This window comes from Zosterops lateralis, assembly GCF_965231275.1.
Source record: "Zosterops lateralis genome assembly, chromosome: 9".
In the NCBI taxonomy this organism is placed as follows: domain Eukaryota; kingdom Metazoa; phylum Chordata; class Aves; order Passeriformes; family Zosteropidae; genus Zosterops; species Zosterops lateralis.
The window spans coordinates 3,661,402-3,685,473 of NC_139769.1; the positions used below are offsets into that span (position 1 = coordinate 3,661,402).

At 43.6% G+C, this 24,072-nt stretch overlaps 1 long non-coding RNA gene across 6 annotated transcripts in view; it reads right to left on the minus strand.

Moving 5' to 3' along the window:
- Nucleotides 1–24,072, minus strand: part of LOC310912885 — a 139,193-nt gene that overhangs the window by 89,692 nt on the left and 25,429 nt on the right. For 2 of the 6 annotated variants that reach the window (XR_014590737.1, XR_014590740.1), the window contains exons 2-4: nucleotides 19,761–19,896; nucleotides 17,980–18,088; nucleotides 11,829–12,022 (exon numbers count right to left, since the gene is read on the minus strand). This is a non-coding gene — a long non-coding RNA (uncharacterized lncRNA). Of the gene's footprint in view, nucleotides 1–11,828; nucleotides 12,023–17,979; nucleotides 18,089–18,486; nucleotides 18,603–19,760; nucleotides 19,897–24,072 lie in introns of those variants that run through there. The other 4 variants (XR_014590736.1, XR_014590738.1, XR_014590739.1 and 1 more) reach the window with 4 other exon arrangements.

Genomic DNA, 24,072 nt, shown 5'->3' on the forward strand with positions numbered 1-24,072 from the left:
GAATCGGGACAATACACAGCCTGCCTACTGTTTGCTGCCTTTTTTTTTTTTTTTTTTTTTTTTTTTTTTTTTTTTTTTTTTACTACTCCTGACTTGGAGGGACCAGCCGTTTCCTTCCTGCTGTGGGCGTGCAGGCGGCACATGACAGCTCATCGATGGCTCCGTGTGTGTGTGAGCGAGCACATGAACCGCAGGGAAAGGAGCCAGCCCGGACCGCCCCCCCCCCGGGACTGAACTCTCCCAGTTCAGCCCCGGAACCCCCGCTCTGACCCGAGCACATCTCCCATCATCGTCCTCCCTGCCAGGGCAGCCCTTCATCCCGGTCATGTGCTCTGGACACACACACGGCGTTACCAGTCAGCCCTACAGCAGATTTTAGACCGCTGGAAATCCTTCCTGGAAGGAGGAATGTCTCTCATCTCTCTGGCTATAAGGCTGGAATCAGGACAGAGGGAAACAAAGCTTTCTTACACCCCACCAAAAAACCTACCGGAGTTCCTTAGGGTGATAGGAAAGCTGCCTTTGGTTTACTGACTCCTCTTGCCCCAGAATGGGGAGGGGAAATGCTGCTACTGGGTCGAGCAGGTGTCTTCACCCTCTTCTCTGTGTGCCTGGGAACTGTTTAAAGCAAGTTCTCCTGAGTCTGAGAGACCACTTGAAATTATTCTCACTGGCCATCAGATTTCTGATCTCTCTACACATCCCAGGTCTGTTCTCAACCTTCTGGTTACATGGAATCAAGCTGTCTTCTCCAAATCCTTCCAAAGGTCATTCCAACATCATTCTTCTCTCAGTTTCCAATGGCACTTAGCAAAGTTTCAAATCAACACCCATTTTTTTCTCTCCATGGCTTGTCAGCCAACTTCAGCGCTACGAACTAGCTCTTCTCCCTTGGCTTAGATGAATCTTTCCCCTAATGATTGCTCCTCTCCCACTCCCATCACACCTGCACATGTTCTAATGAGGATCATCCACCAGCTTTTTGTTCCCCATATTTTATGGGCTCCTCAGTTTCCTACTCTACACAGAAAGCACAAGAAGCAAAGGAGAAATCTCATCTACAGTCACGAAAAACCTACAGTTTATATAGACACGAATCCTGCACTCCAGACCTTCAGTCCAAGTTTGGATTCCACCAAATACTTGCAAATGGCACCAGGAGGTTGGAGTTTGGTTTTAAAACAGTGGGAAGAAATGTGATGTTTAAAGAAGAGAGTGCATCAGCAGCTTGAAAACAATGGCCAACATGCTCAGTGGGTATTATTTGCCATGTTCTTAACTGATTACATCTTTATCAGCTGAAAAATATTCAGAGTATCCTGAGAGCAGCTGCAGAGGCAGCCACTGACCCTCTCTACCCTCACTCTCACCTTTCCCATTAATAGAGGAGTTTCCAGCTCTTCCACTGCTCTTTGTACTCATGTTTATCTTCTCAACCAAGCCCAGCAACAGCAGCAAGTTAAGATATTTACTATGGGAAAGGGTGAAAGGAATAAGTTCAGGTTATGGTCTCCCACAAGTGGTGAGGCTCCTGCTTGGCTAACGAAGTGTGAATACTGATAAACCTCCTGGCTGTGCCTTTTAGCCATGCTCTGCCACGGCTCCTGAATCAGCACAGCGTGGGTGAGCTGTGGGTAGGGGAAGGTTCATGATTAACTGCTCACTGCTAACAGAGGAATGGTTTGCAAATGAGTTGCTTTAATGCCCAAGAAGTGTCTCCAGTGCCTACAATTTGTATGGTCCCATTGTACTCTTGTAACAGGTGTTTCACTTCCAGGAAGCAGCTCTGGGTTTGCTGGCAGTGGAATAAGCTGCATCTTTATGGAGTGACAGTCTGTCATCTTTTCTACACATATAAATTTTCCTTTTGCTCAAATCATACAAAGATATTGACTGATCAAGAATCCATCAGTTATTTATCAACTAGAAATTGAAAGTTAAATTCAATAGACTAAACAAACTGAAGCAAAAAGTAAAATTTTCACATCTGTGTTTCCACCATGTCTGAAAATTCAGATTTTGACCTGCCGTGGGAGATAAGTCTGTATATAACAAAATCATATAAACCATTCCCATCCCCTTTCTGTGGTTTCAAGAGGATAATATTCATATCCTCAGAAGAATCACTTAACTTTATCTCCACATCCTAAAGTGATTCAGTCTTTAAAAAAAAAAATAGTTGTGATCCGAGTTCTTCTTACATTTCCAAATTTCATACAAGAAGCTGAAATAAAATATTGGCATTCACAACAAAACCACAGCATGGTAATTCCATAAATGATTCCTTCAGCTCCTAAGACCCAGTTGCCTTCAGTGGACCACCACTTCAAACCTGAACTTTGCTGACTGGCTTAGCAATTTGTTCCTGCTATCATGTGACAAGTTTTTGAAGCTCACATGTGTAATGGGGCATTTGCTGCCAATATCAAAAGAAGGGAAAAAAATTAAGAAGTATAGTAGAACATGAGGTTCCAATTGTCTGATAAGCAGAAACATCTGTTGGAGTCATGAGCAGTTGATTAGTGGAGTTCATTCCCAGGGTAAGGCTCCAGTAGATCAGCTCTTCTATCTAAGTATAGGATTGGAGTCACTGGAAGCATTACAAAGAGGTACAAAGAACAGGCAAAAAGAGACAGAAATCATTTCTTAGGGTACCAGGATCCCTAAAAACCAACACAGCTTATAACACAGTGGTCTTGGGCACTGCTTCACATGATACCAACATGTAAAATTACTGTGTTTAAACTTCCCCACAACACCTAAACATCTGCTAGCCTTTCAGCTATAAATCTATACTGGTTTTAAAGCTGATAACTAGAGACTGTAAAAATAAAGATAAAGCACAAGGTACAAGCTGTCAGTCTGAGCATATTCTGTACTTGAAAAATAATCAGGCGAGTACCGGTCAAAACAATAACAAAAATATGAGTTTTTTTTAAGATGCTGCTTGGATTTCAACCTAAAGCCTTTCCACCTCATTACACTAAGGCAAGGATTAGCACCTGGGAACATTTGCACAAAAAGCAGAGGCTGATCAGAATTGCTAATTCAGCCTCTGAAGCTGCAGTGATACTGGAGGGATAGAGATGTATAAACTACTCTCATTAAGGTCACTGTTCAGATCTGTGCTCACAACACCACAAGCCTTGGCACCCAGGAATACAAGAAACCACCAGGAAGAGGATGTCTTTAAGGCTAAGCCTCTCCTTCATTAACTTGAATATCTAATTGTAGGTTTACCGGGAATCTCAGCCCCAGCTCTTGTTCAATTCCTGGTGTCGGTGGCCTGACCTGACCTCCCAGTTTCCTGGTGCTCCATCTGCATCCACCTGTCACCCCACGCCTATTCCCCATCCAGGAATGGGGTACTGTTACATTAAAAATAACAACTAAAACTTGGTAGCCAGCAATTTCACTTCCCCTCCTGACTTTACTGACTATTTTGCCTTTACCAAACCCATAAAATAACAAATACAAAATACCTTGTAAGATTGGTGGGGTTTGTGTTCAGCACACAGTTTGATTCAATTTACTATACAACCTTATCACAATTTGGGGAGATTTTTATTATTCAGAAATAAAAGATGTCCCCCTTTTATCATGAAAGACAAACTTTCAAGATGCTACAGTTACCTAAGAAAATGGCATTTTCTAAGAGGTATCAGGGAGTTGATTTCAGGCTGTTTTCAGTCTATCTAAAGCAGAAGTATCTCTTCATACTCTTAAAGTAAGAACTGTATTTGACTGTAAAAATTATTATCAGATGTTCCTAAAAGAACTCGTTTCCATCTGAATAGATGCAATATTTACAAGTATTTTTCTGCCTTTCAGAAAATATTGCACTCCCATCCCTGAAGTCCCTTCCATGCTTTCCAGTTCCCAGTAAGAACCTTTCTATGATTACAACCTTAGCATGTGCCTGTTTTTTCTTACCCAGGCTTACAGGCAGGAGGGGAATTCACCTGGCAGCACCTTTCTTGAGGTGCCAATGAAACCAGAGATGTTCACTGGCTCTGACAACAGATGCAACCATCCTCCCCTACTTGAACATGTCATCAACTTCTGAACCCACATTACAGTGTGTGAGTCCAAGCATAACCTCGTTTGGCTTTTCTAAGCACACATGTGGATCCTCTTTCCAGTGCTCCTTCCTGAGAATAAGAGTGAAATTGTTTCATCCAGGGGCCCTTTGCTGACCTTCATGACTGGCCCTTTGGCTAAACCTGACTTCTGTGGAAAAGATACATTCAGTTCTTCTTCCCTCCCACATAGCCTGAGATTTTCTATGTGTGGTTTCCCCCTTTGTTTCTTCTACAAATCTTTTTTTGCAGCTCCTCACTGTACACATGGACTATCTTCTATAAATTACCTGAACTCACTGGATGTAAACCAGATGGAACATAACTTCAGACACCTACACAGGCACAGCTATGTGCCTAATAAGCTAATTATTGACTTAATAAATTCACGTCCTTAACAAGAATTATTGTTTCAGGCCACAAACTACTTTATCAGGAACACTTAACTTCTCTAATATAAATAGTTTACACCTGGCTATCTTGGCATATGAGCAGATAAAGCTGAAGTCCATCCACAAAGGACCAACAGACCTGCCCTGGGTCGCTCTTATCAGGTCTAGAGGCTTTCACTCCCTCGTTAACTTTACTAGATAAGTGCCACCTTTTGTCCAAAACTGCAAGCACTTTAATGGATTGCCATTAAGATTTAATGACAGACTTTGCTGCTGCAAAGACATCTCATGACACAAAAATTCCATTGCATCAGCTTGCTAATATCATAAAATTAACTTCAATTCATACCAAAGAACTAAATTCCCAAAATTATCAGTTCTGCTGCACCTCTAGCTCTGTGATGAGGATGAGTTCTTATTAAGAAACAAGGGCTGAGATGAAAGATCTTTGGTGAGCCACAATGTTTCCAGAAGACTTGGGGACTCGGATGCTGCTTTCTCTCCACCACGATCTACAAACAGTACAAACCTCTAAATTATCTGATCACTGTGAGTGAGCTGTGGGGCAGCTCTGTGCACCTCAGCAGAGGTGGAAGAAGGTGCACTTAATCAGAGCAGAAAGATAAGGAAGAGGAAGACACAGCTCTGTTCCTTCACAGTGTGCACACTCATGGTTTGTGTCATTAATTGTACTGCTCCAGGAAACACACACAGTCTTGGATGAACAGAGGTTTGGGGATTTATCCCATTGTTTGGCTTAGGAAGGATAAATACCACCAACATTCAGTGGGGCCAGGATCTGTCTCATTTCTGCCCTCTCTTCTGGAGAAAGGATGGAAACAGCTCCTGTGCAGAGGCTTTGGATAGACAGAACAAAAGGAAGGGGCACTGGAAAAGGCAGTGGGAGCCACAGAGGCCAGGGAGCAGAGGAGGGGCTGCTTGGTTTTAGTGTCTGTCTCCATTATGAGTAAGAAGGCCCCAAGAACCGGGGTGTGGCAGCCCTTTGGCACAGGCAGAGCGGGCACAGGAGCCGACAGAGGGTTTCCTCCAGGAGAGGCTGCACTGTGAGCCAGGGCAGGAGGTTCCTGTGGCACTGGGAGCCCGGCTCCAGCTCCAGACTCTGCCAGAGCCCGGTGACTCATGGCGGGGGGAAGGCAAGACTTGGCAACCTGGGCTGTCTCACACAGCAGCAGGTTTTGTTCTCCAAGGGATAACCCAGGGACTGTGTGGCACAAGGCCAAAGTCCTGAGTAAAGGACTGCAGTCCTTGTCTCTCTCTGGCCATTCCTAACAGCAAAGGACCACATCAATTCATGCAGCATACAGGCTTGACACATCCTCATCCTTCCTGCTCCCCAAATGATGGGGGAAGGCTGCCCAGGAGTGATGTTGGTGGGACCAGGACTGTCCTCTTCCTTTCCCCTGCAGCAGTCAGCCCTGGCAGGCCCCAGGAGCTGGGAATATCCACTTGGGACAGGACGCCACTCCCACGCAGCACAGCGAAACCAGGGCTGTGATTCACAGGGGGAACCACTTCCCTTGGGACACAGGTAATGGCTCCCATTTCCTGCTCTTTACCTACCTGATTTTTAAGGTTCCCATCCTCACCACAAGTATCACACAGCTTGCACAACAGCACTTGGGCTGCTGTATTTTACAGCCCAGCACTCCAAGGTGTTTCTGGTCAGTACCTTTAAAGCTGGGATGCACCCACGTGTGAGCAGAGCCCTGGGAAATGCCACCTTCCTTTTGGTAAACCCCTTCAGGATCCCCATACATTGTTCTTAGGGCTCATGAAAAGTTGGGTGTTTTTTTTTTTTTTTTTACAAGTGGATAATACACCCATGGTCTGGCTCCTGTGATATACTGGACATTGGGACCTGTGGCTGGCACTGTGTTCTCTGCAGAGGGGTTGAGTAACCATGTTCAAAGGATAACATGGCATTCCACTGCACTGGGACTGACTGTGAGATTAGAGTTAGGCAGGTGAAAGGGCTCAGTGCTGAAGTCTTTTCTGGAAAGCAACCATCTCCAAAAAGGTTCAAAGTATGATACCCCAAAAGGAGATACAATTAGGAGACACATTCACCATTTTTACAAATCATCAGATCATAAGATAACTCATGTTTAAAGGAACCCCAGACAGACACATAGTTCAACCTCGTGCTCAAAGCAGAGTCAGCTGTGAGGTCAGACCAGGTCACTCAGGGCTCTGACTGGTCCATTTGCCTTTAGGATGCCTCTTGCAAGCATTGGTGAGTTTGGGTTTTGCATTAAAACAGAAGAATTTTCACTTAGTGAAAAAGAATTCACAGCCTTTGACATATCAATTAATACGGTCCACAGACTACCAGGAGTGAATGAATACCAAAATACCCCCTAGTATTAATTCCTCTGATTTCCAATCTACTCTGCTAAAGCAGTGAATAAACTGAGCTCTAGTGGTCAACTCTCTAAATTCTGTAAGTTTGCTTTCCACAAGTGGCAATGCCATTGCCAGCCTTGAGCACATGGGTTTGTACAGTTTACACAGAAACACCCTTACCAGCAAAGTGTATTTGCTTCCTGGAAAAACACACCAACAGTAAAATGCTGGCTCTTTATAAACTGCCTACAGAGCCCATCCCTGGAAGCAATAAGCTATTGGTTAAAGGTTCCTTAGATTCTTAGTGACGTTTCCTGATAATGGTCCCATTTATAAACACAGATTACAGTTCCTACGAAGGGGTTTAACAGCACTGGCTTGTTCTAAAGTGTGCCTTACCCTGGGTTATCAGAACAGTAGCTGAGTTCCTCCTATGGCAAAAGGGCAAATTCAGATACCTTTAGTCACCTTTTTCCACAGTGAGTCTCACTGAATTAACTGAAGATTGATGATCAGACAATGAACAAAGGGCTGAGCCTGCACATAGGGCTAACACGAGGGTTACCATTATACCATGGGACTTTAGACCACCTCTGTGGTGGAAAGGGCCCCAAGTTTTCTAAATTTCACCTTCAAATCACAACCTTTCACTGTTTTATCTTTGTGGTTAAAGCAGTGAAACCTTCTGAGGCAGGTAAGTTTGTATTTTCTGAATTCTACTGTTTAACGTAATTCATATACTGGAAGGAGAATGTCCTTGATTTCACTATAACTGCATTCAGACAAAAGATTGCAGATGGAATAGTCTATAAAAACCACCAACATCACTAAAGGTGCTCTGCCTTAATGACAGAGTATGGAACATAGGCAGAATTTTTCACTTTAAAAGCTACACGAGGGCACTTTCAGAATTCAGAATAGACAGTGTGCTTCTGGCAGTCCTCACACTGTCATTTCATCTGTTTGTCTTCCCAAAAACACACATCTTCCAAAGCTCTGGGTCACAAAACATGACACAAGGATATGGTGGGACCTCAACAAACAGCCAAGCAGAAATGCCAAGGGGAAGAGCTTCTCTGTTGAGTGGTATTCCCTAAATTCCAACACAACCTTTTCTGGCTACCTCCTCCCTTGTCTGGCAGAGGCAGGAGCATCCCTTTGCCACTGTTTTCTTAAACTTTCCTTTGCTATGTTTAGTGTCCTAAGCCTACAGCTGTAAATGGTCCTCCCAAATTATCAAATTCCATAGGTGTGTGTCACCTCCTGCCTCGTGGTACCAGTGTCTATCATCCTCTTCCTTATTGCCAGATCAACGAACTCCTCTAATCACCCTCTTCCTTATTGTCTAAATATTTCCTTTACTACCATTCACACATGGGAATAACTTGCTTTAACATTTTACATGACAGATATTTCAGAAACCAGCAGTATAAAACGACATCAGAAAGACCAGATCTCAGCTAACAACGTGCATTAAATGAGTGTGTGGCAATCTCCTTTTCCTTTTCTTTTTTAATCTATACTATCAGTAGTCTTAACCCCACCTACTAAATCCACAGCACACACCTAGCAGGGATACAAAAGGAGCTAGAAAACATGTTATAAACTCAGAAAAAAAAAGATGGGGATGGTGTGCCAGATTCATAAAGAGCAGCATTTCATCCCTGCAACTGCAGAATCCAGTTTTATAATTGTTTGTGCTGCTGACTTCCTTCAACACCTGTGACCCTGCTTGTCATGGCTTCATTGCCTGCTGGAAACTTGGCAAAAGACAAGAGAAGAGATATTAGGGAACCAATGCTACATCCTGAGAGAGGCCATAAAGTCCAAAGGTTGAGCAGGATTGCCAGGAGCAGCCTGATAAAGGAAGGAAGCATGTGGCTCTGAGCAGACAAACTGCTGTGCCCGAGTACAATGTGTTCAGAGCTTGGAGCTGCACCCCAATGTCTCCCACACTCCACAGAGCACACACTATCCAGGGGTTCTTCCCAAACAGCCCCCTTGGAAATGAATTATTTTAAGCCCCTTTCTGAAATGAGCATGTGACTGCTCAGTGCCAGAATTTCACAGATCTTAAATTTCAAAAAACCACTCCTCTTTATTATTTCAAATTAAGGTCAGATGATTTGTTGATTTAATAAAAGAAAAAAGTCCCGTGAAATACCCTTTCTGAATTAGCATATTCAAGCCTTTCCAAAACCTGGCTCCAGTAAAGAACTTGTCCTTAAAAATCTATCAGACTGTAACTAAGCTTGTCACTTGGCATGTGAAATAAATAAGCCAATAATCAGATCCTTCAGAAAATTTCAATTAAACCTCTAAAACTGTCTCATAAAATACCCAGCATTTGAAGAGTTTTTATTCAGAAGGAGAGTACAGCACTAAAGGTTTCACATTAGGAAGAGCACGGGGCATTAATAACTTTTCCCCCCCCTCTTTCCTACTCACCACTCGCTCAGTTACACGAGCACAGTGTTTTGTGATGCCACTCTGTGAATCTGAGCAGAAAACCCTTTCCTGGCTTTCAGCACGAATGAAACCAAGAGCCCAGCGTGGCCCCACAAAGGACTGAGCAAGCACAAGCAAAGAGCAGGACTGGCAGCCAGGGGAGGGAGGAAAAAGGACACGAATTGCTTTGAGCTCATATTGCTGCTGAGCACTTTCTATTATAAAACCATAACCTAATATGCTTTCAGGACTCCGGCTCTGAGCTGCTTCCCACCGTGTGGATCCTACAGGGATCTACCCCGTTCCCGAAATGCGCTGGTGCGCCTGGCACTGCTCTCTATCCTATTGTCATTATTCCCTAAACAAGAGGAAAGAGAAGCCCAGCAGAGCCCCTAAACACAACATCTGCCTTGAGAAGCAACAGCACAGTCTGTAAGGACGGCTCTGCCCGTGAGTGCAATGCCTGGCTCAGCAGTGCTGTCCTCCCTGGGGAGCTCAGCTGTGGGAAGCAGGAGCAGGGAACTCCTTTTTAGGACTGTGGCTGAGCGGGGCCGGGAAGCGCTGGGGCAGGATCAGGGCTCCAGCAGCAGTTCCTTGGCCTTATAAGGACAAAGGCAGGTATTTTCCCAGCCAGCACATCCAGGTAAGGCCTGGCAGGACTTCCCAGGATCTCCCTCTGCCCAGGAAGACCCTTGGCCACTGCCACACCTGCTCGGTGCAGACCTACAGCCCTGCCATGCCCAGCCTGAGAGCATTTCAAATAGGCCTTATTAGGAAACAGGGAAGCTTAATTAACTAATTGAAAGATCGTTTTGAGATCTGCAAAGCCAGATGGTTTGTGGGTGAACCGTTCTTGATATTAATGTGACATTTTAAGGCATTCACAGCAACGTTTTGGAGCGCAAGTCTCTAATGTCAGGCATCTTTTTAGCTATCTACGTAAGAGGGAAGGCTTCCAGAGGTGAAGAGCAACTGGATTCTCCAAGGGCTTTGACACAAGGGACAGGGCACCCAAAGCCTCAGACACTCAGCAATTTGTTTAAGCAATCTTTAGCAACACACACAATTAAGACTCCTCCAAAGCTCCCTAAAAATTAAGGCTGCTTGACGGAAAAGCCAAAAAGTTTTCATTCAGTTTAAGTGAGATTTCTTGTTATTACCTGTTTTGTTTTTCCAGGAGGCAAAACAAACTAAAGCACTTCAGGACAAATCCATCTATATGGAATATACACGTAACCAGCCCCGACCATGAACTCTCCCATATTGTTGCTCTTTTTACTTTCCTGACTGTGATTTTTATAAGTAAAAAGAGTAGGCTGTGACTGAAATAGAAAAAAGTACCCCTTTCTCCCAGCAATATCCATTTTAAAAATCGATGTTTTGAATCTTTATCAGAAAAATGGCCACAAAAATGGAGTATCCTTGAGTATTTTTCTTTGGGGAAATAAAAAAAAGTAATTTCCCTTTAGATATGGTTAAAAAAATAATTTGCAGTGGAAAGTTAATATGAGACACTACCCACCCAGGATTAATCCAGCTTCTCAGTTGTGATTATGAAATGGCACATTGAAATTCAAAGAATTACCAAGACATTTTGCCATCTTAAGTTTTTTAAGGTTAAACTTTGATAACTGCCTGCCTGGAGATGCTGAAAAGTGTGGGTTTAGCTGAAAGCAGCTACTTTGAATTTAAAGATATGAGAATGGCTTGACAGTTTTGATCTGTACAACATTTTAAATCCACAGAGAAGTGTCTGCTCTGCATCCCAAACACCATTTGTGCCTTCAGGGAACAACCACAGCAGGAAGACCAAAACTTGGATTCCTCTTGCCACATCCTACTTGCAACATACTGTCAAGAGAACATGGGGGAAGTACTAATTCCCCCTGGGTAATCACGGGGCATCCATTTCTAGGATTCCTTGTGAGGGCTCCATCAACAGAAACGAGGCCATGGACAACAGGAAAAATTACATGAATTAAATACAATGAAATATGTGACAAACTTAGTCTGAGCTCAGAGTTATAGGACTTTCTCCAGTTTTCAACTGGGCTGGGATTACATTTCCACAGCTCCAAAGGAGCACCAGAGCAAGGCTGCTTTCATAAAAGGAATAAAAGTTTTGACACCAGGTTTCATATTGTAAATTTATCCTTTAAAATAACCTGCTTGCCAAAGCAGTTCAGCTGCCAGAAGGGGAGAGAGGCTGGGAAACTTTATTCCCTTTTAAAAGCAATGAGTGGGCTGTGCTGCTCAGGTACAGGAGGCATTGCTCCAGAACCAGGGAGTGTTGGCTCATTAGGAGCAATTAAATTAAAAAAAAAAAAAAAATTCTGAGGGGACTTTAAAAACAACAACTTCCCAAAACAAAACATGCATATGTACCACATGCATTTGTTTATGCAGCTGTAATGAGTGATGAAATCCATTTATGAGCTGAAGTCACAAGATTCTAAGCAGGTCTTTGTTTAATCTCAATAAGTCATGACATTTCCCTACTACTTATATTAATGAGATTTGGATCAACATTTTCAAACTTATGCACCTGTTTTTTAACACTGCTCACCAACTGCACTTCTCTGCTTCTCTGCAGACAGAACAGGCTGCTCTGGAGGCCTCACTTGGATCAAGCACCCTAAAAACAGACACAGAAACCTGGGTTTAGTTGAACACACGCCTGCAGTTCTTGAATTCAGCACATCTTCTGCAGTTCTTACTCAGACTGAGACTCTGGGCAACCTACAAAGAGCACAAATAAAAATCAATGAGACCATTAGTGGGATGAATACTTACAGCATCAGCCCTTCTATAACCACAAAGTCTGCCCAGATGGATGCCCTTAAAAGACTTTCAGAAGGTTTGCTCCAGACAATGGCTCTCATTACAGCACTTGCTGTGACTTGGGAGAATAAAACAAAGATAAATGCAGCTGTTTCTGCTCACATTAATGCAGCATTAGTGCCCTCACTAACAAAGGTAGGACAGAGTATGCAGGAAAATAAAAGATTCAGCACAAATAACTATTAAGCTACATGTTTGGTGTATTTATATACTGTGCTAGGCTTTAGATGTGTTATTATATAGCTTTAACATCAGTAATCCTGCACATAAATCAAGACCATATTTTTTAGCTTTGATATTAAGGAGAAGAAAAAGGGCAAGACCAAAGATACTTGGCACTGCTGTTTTTGTCATTACACTGCTATTAGCTTTGCAAACAGCTCTGATGTTTTGTGAGGACCAGATCAAAACTAAATGAATACAGGTCCACTGGTAATACAAACAGAGTGATTTTGTATTAGTTCTTTCAAGAAGGATAAAAAGGTTAGACTCTTGGGCTGAACAAAAAGTCAATGTACCCAAAGTGCCAGGACAGGGCATCCCAGACACAGAAAAGTTCTCTGGGCCTGTAAGGTGTGAGGGAGTGTTGCTCCAACACCTTTCTCTGTTCTGTCTCTCCTTTGGCCCATTCACCTCCTGCTCTCCAGAGTCCCCAAGGAGCCAGGGGAACAGCTGGATTTCCAGTGTGTCAGCAAACCAAGATGGCAGGAGGATGTAAGGGCGAGGCAAGGACCTCTCACCTGGAATGTTTTGTTCCAAGCAGCCTCTTTTTTATGGGCAAAAGCACAAAGTACAAGACAATTTGTCCGGCAACTTGGACCCAAATTTAGGAAGGCTCTAACAAGGCCAAAGTCAAATATGCACCACCAGCAAAGTCTGTGCATCACCAAAGTGGCACCAACAGTGTGTTCCTATTCCTTGCATTTTTTAACCATTATTTGTGTTGATATAGGAAAATAATATGCACTATTGCCTCAGAAACTTATTTTAGATAGCTATATTACAGGGAAAATAAATTCAAATGCTATATTACTACCTAATTCTAAGTCTATAAGGATTATATTTTATATTTCCCCATTTCCAAAGTTCTCTTTGGTTATTCTCCTTTTGCTTTTGTGATCTACTGTCTCAATGTCCAAAAGAAAATGGCTGTAGTTACTGAAGTCAGACTTACAACTGAAAAACACATATCAGTAAAACCCATTCTTTAATATGTGAGCCCACATGAACTAAACCCAGCTGAAAACTTCTGAGAAGTTAAATTAAAATAAATAACACCGAGAGTTAAGTAAACAGTTCTCTTACTGGATTTGCTATAACTGACTAAAACCTTTCTTCCTCTTTCCACATTAAAGGAGAGGCCTAAAACCACATTTTGCATATTTTATTAGTTCAAACCTTTTCTAACCTGGTTCCCAGGTCAGACTAAGTCTAAAAAAACTTTAAAAAGTGAATCTAACATTGTTCTGAAATAGCAGGATTCAGTGGAGTATGAACAACAGGACTATCAATAAATGTCTACTCTTATTCCCAGACACAGAATTCTAAACGATTTTTAGCCCCTAAGATTCACAATTTATTGAACTGAACTTGCACACCAGCTTTAGCAGTCAATGTTACCCATCTGATTGCCTCTGAATGCTTTCACCAGAGAGAGGAACTGCACGTTTGGAGAAAGAAAAACATTTCTGTGATTGTTTTAAAAAATCGCAGTTGAAAGTTTCTTGAAAGGTCAGAAAGCAAGTTCTCCTGGTAGACACAGATTAGCAGCAGAGGGTAGGCAAGGTGCTCAGGGTGTATGGGAAGGGTAATCCATCAGATTGATAGCACCACTATGTATATGGTACAATTATATCTTATCTCCCCAGCCCTGCAACCAAAATAAACCCCATGGAAGCCTTGGAGTCTGCTTCTGTTGTCTTAAAGTACACACCCCTTAGGGTGGCGACCCAGGACACACCACACGCCTTTTACCTCATGTAAGACAAAAGCAAAACAAATATAATCAGTATTTTTCCTTTTAGGACTCTCACTGAGCCTCTTTGATGTGTTTTCCCTAATCGTTTTCTCTTTTTAATCATCACACTCAGGGGTTTCTCTGAGCTTATTATGGTTTAGGTTTTATGTAACCTCTTCCAGGCGGGCGCCTTCCCAAGCTCCCAACACAGCAACTGCTGTAACAGTACACAGCAACTCTACACCAAGGAATACCTTGGCCAAATGAAACCAAAAGGGAAATTTAGATGAGTACATTCTGCTTAGGTTGGAATTTTGGCTCAGACACAAGAGTTCACACTCCTGGTCTTGCAAAAAAGAAGTTCGAATGGAGATACTGAAAATGAAAGTATCTCTTCTACTTCAAAGCTGAAAATCCGGCAGCTTCTACAAAGTGTTTTTCTGCTCTGGGAAATTTTACTTCTCTACGCCCATTCATGAAGGGGAAATCCTCAGTCCTTCAAGTTACCTGTGGGTTTGCCATTCACTTTACTAGACCTGAGACTCTTGCCAGTATGATTTACTGGCATAAAACTAGTTAAATTTAAATTTCCAATTTCCATGTGGCTGCTTGCCAATATTTCTTTGTCTTAAGAGCAATTATTCACATTTACATTTTATCTTGATTCTCTTCAGCAACATTCCTATTTGCATAGAGAATACTTCAACGGATTACTACATTATTTTACTTAAGGGGTGCATTGGTGTCCTACAGTCCAAAAAATTCCCTGATCCACTATTAACGAAATGGCTCAATTTATAACAGGCACCACATGAAACTCACATAAATGGAATACCTATAAAATGTCTGGTAAACAGCTGCCAGTAAATTCATGAGGTTCTAGAGTTAATTTCCATTTATCAGCTAAGAATTACTGACATCACTGATACTCTTTTCTGTTGTTCCACGACAGGACTCTGCCCATGGAGGAAGCAGGAGCTGGGACAAGAACTGGGAACATTTCCTTCACGTGGGAAGGTGCCCTGCTAAGAAACTGCTTATTGAACCTGACAGCAGGCGTATAAACAATATTAGAAGGGAGTGTTCACACATGTACTCCCAATAAAGGGGAGGACAAGGCGGTGAAAGTCAGAGCTATTACAAGACAAATACAAATTAAAGACATTGTTTTTAATCTCCAGGATACTAAAATATTGTTTGAGAGCTCCCAGTGTTTGGGGGAGGAGGGAGGGGAAGAAGGGGGTAGGGGAGCTTGTAAGCTCTGTTGAGACTTTTCTTATGGTTTCTGCCACCTTTTGTGGGAAAATCCTGCCAGAGAAAAGCAAGAGAGGATTTTGAAACTAACAGAAAAGGACTTGCTAAAAGGTACTTTGCTCTCTGTAAAACTTCCCATGAGGCCTGAAAAAGCACCCTGAGCACGCCCTTTATCACACAGCTTTGCATATGAAATGCTGTTTGTTTCAGAGGCAGCTGTATATTTTTACCTGGGGGGTTATTCCTGTCAGTTGTCCCCTGATTACTGATCTGTGAGAAGCAAGTGAAGGAGTCAGAGCTACCACAAAGACAGAAGTACAACTATTGAAGGGGATTTTCAACATTCCCCCTCTTTACCCCAAAACTTTAACCTTTGAGTGAACACTGCCATTTATATATTTTTTTTGTTTGGCTGCCTGGTGGGCCACCTGAAAATCATCAGCACTCTGAGAAGAAAGCTGCTACGGTTTATTCGGAATTTCCTTAACCCGAAGTCCTGCTGTGCATTACCATTTCCCAGAAAGGTGCATTGTTCTATCAGCACCCCTATCAAATTCAAGAGCAGAGCCGCGCTGTCGGGACGTGCAGCAGCTCAGATAGGCCGGGCTGTTGCAATCCTGTTGCAATCCTGAGCAGAAAACAGAACGTTAACACTGGCATGCTGCTCCCACGCCCTCCCCTCTCCAGGCTTCCCATTAACTCCGTGACACCCTGCAAAGCACAGGATTTATTTACACAACACCGCTCTTGAGACGGGCCTTTGTTAGGGCTGCAATGTTGTTGACAAGGCTTAGGGAAGCGCTCCCCGCCGGAGTAAAGGTGTATTAAGCATCAACTGAGGATGAATGAAAGAAATGCTTTGAGACTCGCTTGATGGAATTTCCAGCTGCAGCAGAATTCCCTTTTAGCCAGGACAAACTAGGGAAGCTCCTGGCTTTCTCAGAGAGCCTGGTGAGGAAATCACTGGCACTCACACAGCGGTTCCACGAGGACTTTAATCCGGGATGTGCGGCGACACCCCGAAAAGGAGCAAACTCCTCTCTTGCCCAGCCATTCAGGATTTTTGCCGGGCTGGATGGAGCGGGATGGAGTGTTTCCCAAGAGGCTTCCCTCACCTCCCGGCTGTGTCAGCGCCAGGGAGGGACAGCGTGGGAGCCGGAAGGAGGCAGGGCTGGCTCTGGTGTCAGCAGCGCCCGGCGTCACTCCCGGCTCGGCTGATTTACATCTGCTCGGGAGCGCTCCAAGCTTTGCCTTAAAAAGCCTGGCTCTATGGAGAGCGCTTTGCTACGTAACACAGGTGTAGAAACAGCCAGGGAAGCTCAGGGGTAGATTTATCGGGTGGAAGTGACTAAAGGGGCCGAAAGCTGCGCCTCTCCACTCCCGCAGCTGTTGCACCCATCCTGTTCCCTGAGGAGGGTATAAAACACAATTCCCATGTTTCCCATCTTCTTGCCAAAGGTTTGGACTGAGAAACAGGGCTTATCCTTTAGGAAACTACCAGTGGGAAGGTGGAGAGGTGCTGGTGGCTGTGTCTCAGCATCCCCCCTCCGTGTGATAATTCCTCCTGCATGAACAGCTCCGAATCACTGTCAGAGCCCCTCAAAGCAGAGACTCTGGATGGAAAGAAAACAAAACAACTCCCGCAAAAAGTAAGCCCTTAGCAACAAAGAAGATATTTGGTCAAAAAAAAAAGTCAAAGAGTGACCAGAGAGTTGAACTGGCATAAATCTAAGTGCCAGTACATGCTCCACACAGTCCTGGGTCAGATTCAAAATGCATTACAAGGCTCATGAACCAATAAAAATGCCATTGATTGATATCCTAAAAGTAAACGGAGACACTAACAGATATTTTATACCAACAAGTTAATCTTAGATTTTCCTCCAGATGAAAATCCATTGCCTCTCTTGTACCTACTCCTTGGTGTATTTTAAAAAATAAAAGTAGTTCATACCACTTGTCCAGCATTCATTCCCCTCAGATCTGCCTGCTTTACTAGGACTTCAGTCTCATATGCCCATTTTATAAGGAGGGAAATCAAGCTACAAATATGCTAAAGGTGATTAGGGATCATTCAATAGGGAGGCAAAAGCAGGGAAGAGTGCAATTCCCATTTGAGTTGGCTCTCTTCTGTTTTTCCTCTTTGGGCATACAGAAAATAAGATTACTTTTCATTTTCATTAAACTCACAAGGTTATATTAAAGAGATGAACTTTTTTTTTTTTTTTTTTTTTTTTTTGCCAAACTTTTAAAGTTTCCTTAGTAGTCTTGATAAGAAATATATTCCCCCACCAGTACTGCTTAAGGGTTAGGTGAATACTTTGCTGACCAATAACACAAATGTGAAATATACCCCTGTTCTTATTAATATTTATGTAATAATCCAGGGCTGAAATTGGCTATCATTGAACTGACCTCAGATCTCTGACACAAATGCCTATTTGAAGCACCTGGCAATGGGCTGGGAGCATCCACACCCAGAAGTGCTTTGTCTGGGCCTGCAGCTCTGCCAGCCACACACCTTTTCCTACCCCGGCTGCAGGAACTGGGAAACATCAGCACAAAACGTGCTTATGTAGAGCAAGGCTCCATTGTACCATTAACTCTTACAACAGACGTGTTTCACCTCCCTCACACGACTTACCTGAGCCCACAGCCCTGTCCTCACTCCACAGAAACCTCTGGAAATCTGTGTGTGCTGCAGCTCTCTAAATACCACACAGCCACTTCAGGAATGGCTTTCTAGTTGTTTCCTATAAGAAAAAAGAGTAAAATTTGAACCAATCTGAATTTCAATTCACAGCCATCACAGCTTTTAGGCCTTTGCTTTAGCATTGTCCTTTTATTCTGAAAATTCTCCTTGATCTTATGAACTTGTCTTTAACATATTCAAATGTTATGGCTTTTTATATGTTTCCTATGTTCTCAACAGACTGTAAACAGTCCTGTGAGCTGAGCAACCCATCCACCAAAGGCACTGCCAGCTGCTCATGGACTTGCTCTAGCACACATAGGAACAGTGCTCCTGAGCCTACTGTAAAAACACAAGATCTCAGGGAGGGACCCTTATAATTCTAGGTTAAATTTCCCATCTTTTCTTCCTTCTGAAAGAAGGGAACACAGAGATGCTGTAGTGTTGGCAGCTGCATACAATTTTTACCACAGAACAGCAAATTTGAGAGGTTGAGCATCCTGGTTCTTTCTCCTGTGGAAGTCCTGAGGGTCTGCTGTGGGTGAGGCCAGGACATTCCCAGCCTGAGGGACAGGGCTGCCCAGACAGGGAGAGGCAGCTACGTCACTGTGATAGCTCAGCTGGGATCAGAGATCAGATTGTTGTTTATTAATCAGGTGGGACACAGGAAGAGAAGCAGTTCAGCAGCACCTTCTCCAAAACAGAAGGTGAACTTTGCTTGTGCTTCCAGGCACCATCCTTCCCAGGCCATGCCCTTTCCTCCCTACGTTGCCTTCCTTGGCTCTTTGGCAACCCTAACTGCTCCCACACCATGACTCCAACACAAATGACTGTCATCCACAGTGAATGTTTCCATTTGAATTACGTGATCAGGCACTCTGTAAACTTCCCCACAGGCTCCACCACACTAATCCCTGGGAAGGAGCAACCTGCAGGACCTACTTTCACTGTTGAATGCTTTCTCTGTTTGTTGCTCCTCCTGTCAGAGCCATTACCCGAATTCAGACAGGTGTCCTTACATCTGTCACCCACCAGCCACTGCTGACATTTAGGACAGGAACTGACTGTCTGTGTCCAAGCCCAAGCCCGTGGCACAGAGCAGGAAGGCTTGATTGCTCCCTGGAAATCCCTGAGCTCTGTGCTGCTTTTCACTGGGCAGTTTTGGTCTCATGCAGACTCGCTTCCTCCCCTTCTCCTGTTGCAAGTGCTGCTCTTTATCCCAGGTTGCCAGGAGCCTACTGTGCCAACAGCTGCTAAGACAGAGCAAGGTGTCAACTTTGACAGGATGCCAGATTGTTTATTAATTAAAAATTTAAGCACTCTGTATCTGTCCTGGGACCCTAATCACAACTGAGCCATTTTACCAAGGGCTCTGAACGGTTAAATCCAGTTATTCTGAGGCTTTCAGTCACAACTGGCAACCAGAAATAAATCCATTTTGTTGACACTACTGTCTGTTTATTGAAATACCCAAAGACCACAAAGCTAACTTCAGTTCTCCATAGCCAAACCCCACCTCAGTAATATGGGAACATATGCACCCTTCCAGCAGGATCTTTCCCCCTGAACACAATAAATATCTTTTCAAAGGCGTTCACCTGCCTCCCCAGCACTCAGCATCAATATGCTTCTATTTGTATGGTACATTTTTCCTGCTGCCAGCTCCCAATGCCAAGCAGAGCCGTCTGCTTCCCATATGCCACCCGTCCTCCAGTGCCTCCTCTCCTGCTTACCTTCCCCCTCTGGGCTCCCACTGTGGATCAACTGCTACTCTGCCAGCCTTCTTGGTGTGTAGAGGATTTTTCTGACTGCAAGCTCCACGGGATGGGAATTCTGCCCAACTCTCAATTTCCCGGAGCACGGGCTAAGCTGTGGTATAGAAATAATGAGCACGGAGACATTATTGGTGTGACATTTAGATTTGTAATATCCCAAACATCCTTCTAGAGCAAAGTGTCCCTGCCCAGGGCAAGGGGGTTGGGACAAGATGATCTTTAAGTTCCCTTCCAGCCCCAGCCATTGCAGGATTCTAAAAAGCACGGGAAGCAAGGCCCCAGGGCTCCTTTCAGACTCATCTCTAGACAATGTGGTTAACTTCTACTTGCTCAGGGTTTTGATCAAAATTAAAAAATACATACAGGTGTTTGAATAAAAAATTATAAAGTTCATTACTTATTTGAAAATATATTTTTGAGCTCTTGCACTGAGCACTGAAATCCTCTATAGCACAACAGTGAGAAATTTAGTACAACTACTGAGTGAAGAGGTCATCCCATCCACTTTAGAGACAATCATATCACATCTTTCATTCAGATGTTGCTGCACATCAACATCCAGGGTTTGAATTGTTCAGGCAGCATTCTTAGGAAAATGGAAAATGTTTCTAGTGGTTCCTGCCTCACTTCTGCAGCCTTTCTGTGTGTTTACAGCACTGCTGTCCTGCCCCAGAGGTAACCCAACAGGTCCTGCAAAGCCTCCTAACTTTGCCCCACCTCCATCATTCACAATCTTGTCTCTCTAACCTACTCATTTTCCCCCATTCCACAAACTATTAGTTTCAAAGAAATTCAGAGATTAATTAAAATGATTGGTGGGATGAGTAGGTGAGGGGGACAGGCTAAAGGGCTTGACAAGAAGAAAGATGAAAAGGACTAAGTGCGTACGGCTTGGTTATGCGATGACTAATGGAGGGTGGAGGAGATGGACACGATATTCATTTACAAGTGCCTGTGGTTCTGAAGAGCATTTTTCATGTGCAAAATGAAGACTCACTCAAGACTGGCTGGGTTATTTTTTAGAGTTTTAGTTCCAGGGTCCTCCACGCCAAGGTGTGAGTCCTACTCTTCCTCCAGCCTATATGCACTCCCACCTTTGCCCTGTGTCCCCAAAATGTATTGATTTGTTTTTATTTCAGACTCAGTTCCTGGATCTCCACCTGGCCACAGGAGTCCTGCTGGGAGCAAAGAGCAGGAGGAGAGGCCACGGAAGCCGGGGGTGGATGAGGTGGCAGCTCTGCCACGCCTGTGCTGTGCTGCAGACTTGGACCCACTTGAACCGAGACGCAAACACGCCCTGAGGAACCGGCAAGGGACTGGGACCAGCAGGACCTGGGAATGATTTTACTTCCACTTGGCCCAAGTTCCTTGTGCCCTCTCACTCCCACCTTCTTTTACTGTGCTTTGATGGAGGAAATAAGAGAAAAATACTTGTGCTTTCTCTTCAAACTCTTGTCTCCCCCAGTTGGAGAAATCTGCTCTATAGTAATTCCTGAAGCAAGTGGAAAGCAGTGTGTGAACATCCAGCAATTCCCAGTTTTATTCACTTTAAGATGTGAAGAAGGATGTCACATTTAGAAAGAGTGAAATCCTTAAAAAAAAAAAAAAAGAAAAAAAAAAGAAAAAACGTCTATGTAATACTTTTCTATACAATAAAAATGTTATGGAAACTTCTTTGAGGAGGAGAAAAAGCAAGATAGTCTACCATGTCTGAAGAAAATTATATATTGAAATATTGAATATAAATGTAATAAAACTATATGGAAATTTTTTTTTCTTTGAGCACTGTTTCCAACATTAAAAAATCAGAAAATGACATTTATATTTTTTTTCTTTCCTTTTTCCTCCCCCAAATGATTTTGAAATAAGTCAAAAGCATTTGAGATGCAGGAGTGAAATAAAACAACAAACCCATTTATTCCTGGACACCAAATATAATTTAGACGGATGTGGTGTGTGTAAGAAATTTTAATTTGTCCCTGAAAAGCCATTTAATTATTCAGATTATCTGACTGCCTCACTCAGGGTTCTATTGATTGATTAGAGAAGTTAATAAATCAAAATGTGCATTACTGCTGCTCAACGTATTGGCCTCTCAGAAACACAGGGCAGGGATTGGCAATTCCTAGCCACAAGTTTGTTTATTGAGCCATGTAAATGGCTCTGGTTTGTACCTGGCTCAGGCAATGTTCCTTCATCCTACTACAGGAATATTTTCTTAAGGACGTCAGGAAAGAGCGAGTAAAAGCTCAGAATTAATAGGTGTTTAATAAATCAGGGCACAGCCACCAGAATTCCCAGCTCCTTGGCTAATGGCCATGAAGGATCTCACTATCCATGGGTCCCACTTCTGGATCTGTTCCACTCTGAAGGTCTCAGGTGCTGAACTTGGGACTGAAATCTCAGCCAAGTCCTGCCTAAGGTCCCCAGTTAGACAGAGAATCCCCTGGGAGCAGCCAAGAGCTCTTGTCTTTGATTCCAGCGCTCTCCTGCTCCCCACAACCTTCACAAGCACCTTGACTCTATTGCAGCCTGCACCAAATAACCCCCAGTGAGCAGCAATTAACGTAATGAGTGTCCCCCACAGCTACAGGGCCTCAGCTCCTACACGTCTCCAGCAAACTGGAATGTCTGCTCCTGAAACCCCGCCTCTGCAAGCGGAAGGAAGTACAGAGCTGAAATGGGTGGAGGGGAAAAAAAATTAAATTAATCCCTCCAGCCTGATCCAAGCCTCGCTGAAGTTAATCAAAACCTTGCACTGATATCAGTGGGCTCCAAAGGCAGTTTTTCAGGTTATACAAATCTGTAATAAATAGTGGTTTAAGCTACACTGAGCATGTTCATCATAGTCTGAACTTGCTTTCTAGGACAAAAGAAACATGTAGAAGAAAATGCCAATAGATAAAACAAAACAACACAACCAATTAAATATATAGTTAATCAGAATAAATTTTATTAGTAGTATTTGTCTATACAGCAAATTAATTGCATGGCTTCCTATGTACCAGAAACCACAAACAACCCCCCTTCTCCCATTTTTAGCTTTATTTGGAAATATTTAAAATATTTTATTTAAAAAAAAAATCCACACAATAAACGACTTCGAATTCAAGTCTTGAATTTCTCCAGATTTTCCTCCTTGCCCTTTAAAAACACAAAAACTGAGGGGTGACACAGAGATCATTTATGGGCTGTCCCCAGGGGTTGTAACACATCAAGGTCCGCCGAGATACCCATCTCTGGCAGGAGTCAGGAGAGGGTCCCTAGGGAGGCACAGAAACCAGGGATGCCCCCCCAGGCACAAGGCATTTGCAGCTCCGGGATTTCCAGAGCCGGTGTGGATGTTCCGTGATTCACAGACCTTAAGTGATTTCTCTTCTGTGAATTCATCCAATCACATTGAAATCCCTCAGTCCGCCCTTGCCAGGGAGTTCCAGTGCTGAACCACGTTCTGTGCAGACATTTCTCTGCCTTATTCCGAACCTGCCACTTTCATTTGATGCCCCTTGGCTCTGGGGCCAGAAGAGCCAGTCACTGGTCTCTATTTATCTTGTATGTAAAGACTAAAAAGGAATTAAACAACTGCTTTGACTGCGTTAATGAATTTCAGAGATTCTCTTAGGCATGTGCAGTAACTTAGTGCTGTTTGGCTGAACAGTTTAAGCAGCTGAAGTTTGAGTTACCTGCAGCCCAGAGAGATGCTGCCTCTGTGAAGGCTGTGCAGACACCAGCAGCACACAGCGAGCCCCCACATCCAGCCCAGATTTGTATTTTGTGCCACAAACAGTTAACACACTGCTTGTATTATTTCCATCATTCCCGCGAACACCGGTGCCCACCGTGTGGCCAAAGCCAGATGGGAACACCAGGGAAAATTTCAAAGAGGGGAGCTGGACCTTCACTTTTCTTTCACAGCTGCCGATGTTTCTGTTTGCTTCACTGCGCCTTCCTATACGGTAACTGGTAATTATGTCATTATATCCAGGAAAAAATAGCACTGGAGAATCTGAAAGTGTGTTTTCAACACTGGACCTAAGTTTGTCAGCTTCACGTATGGTGGAGAAGGGATGGAAGCTGACAGAGCAAGTCGTGCACTGACAAAAAGCTCAACAGCAGGTAACAGCTTCGTGCTGGAAGCACAAGGAGCACTTGTTGCACTGCTGGAAACCAAACTCACCAGTACAGCCCTGCACTTCTCTGTATTGTCACCGTCTGTCCTCAAATACCTGCCTGCACTTTATCCCAGCGGTACTGCCTGTCAGCAGTCCCC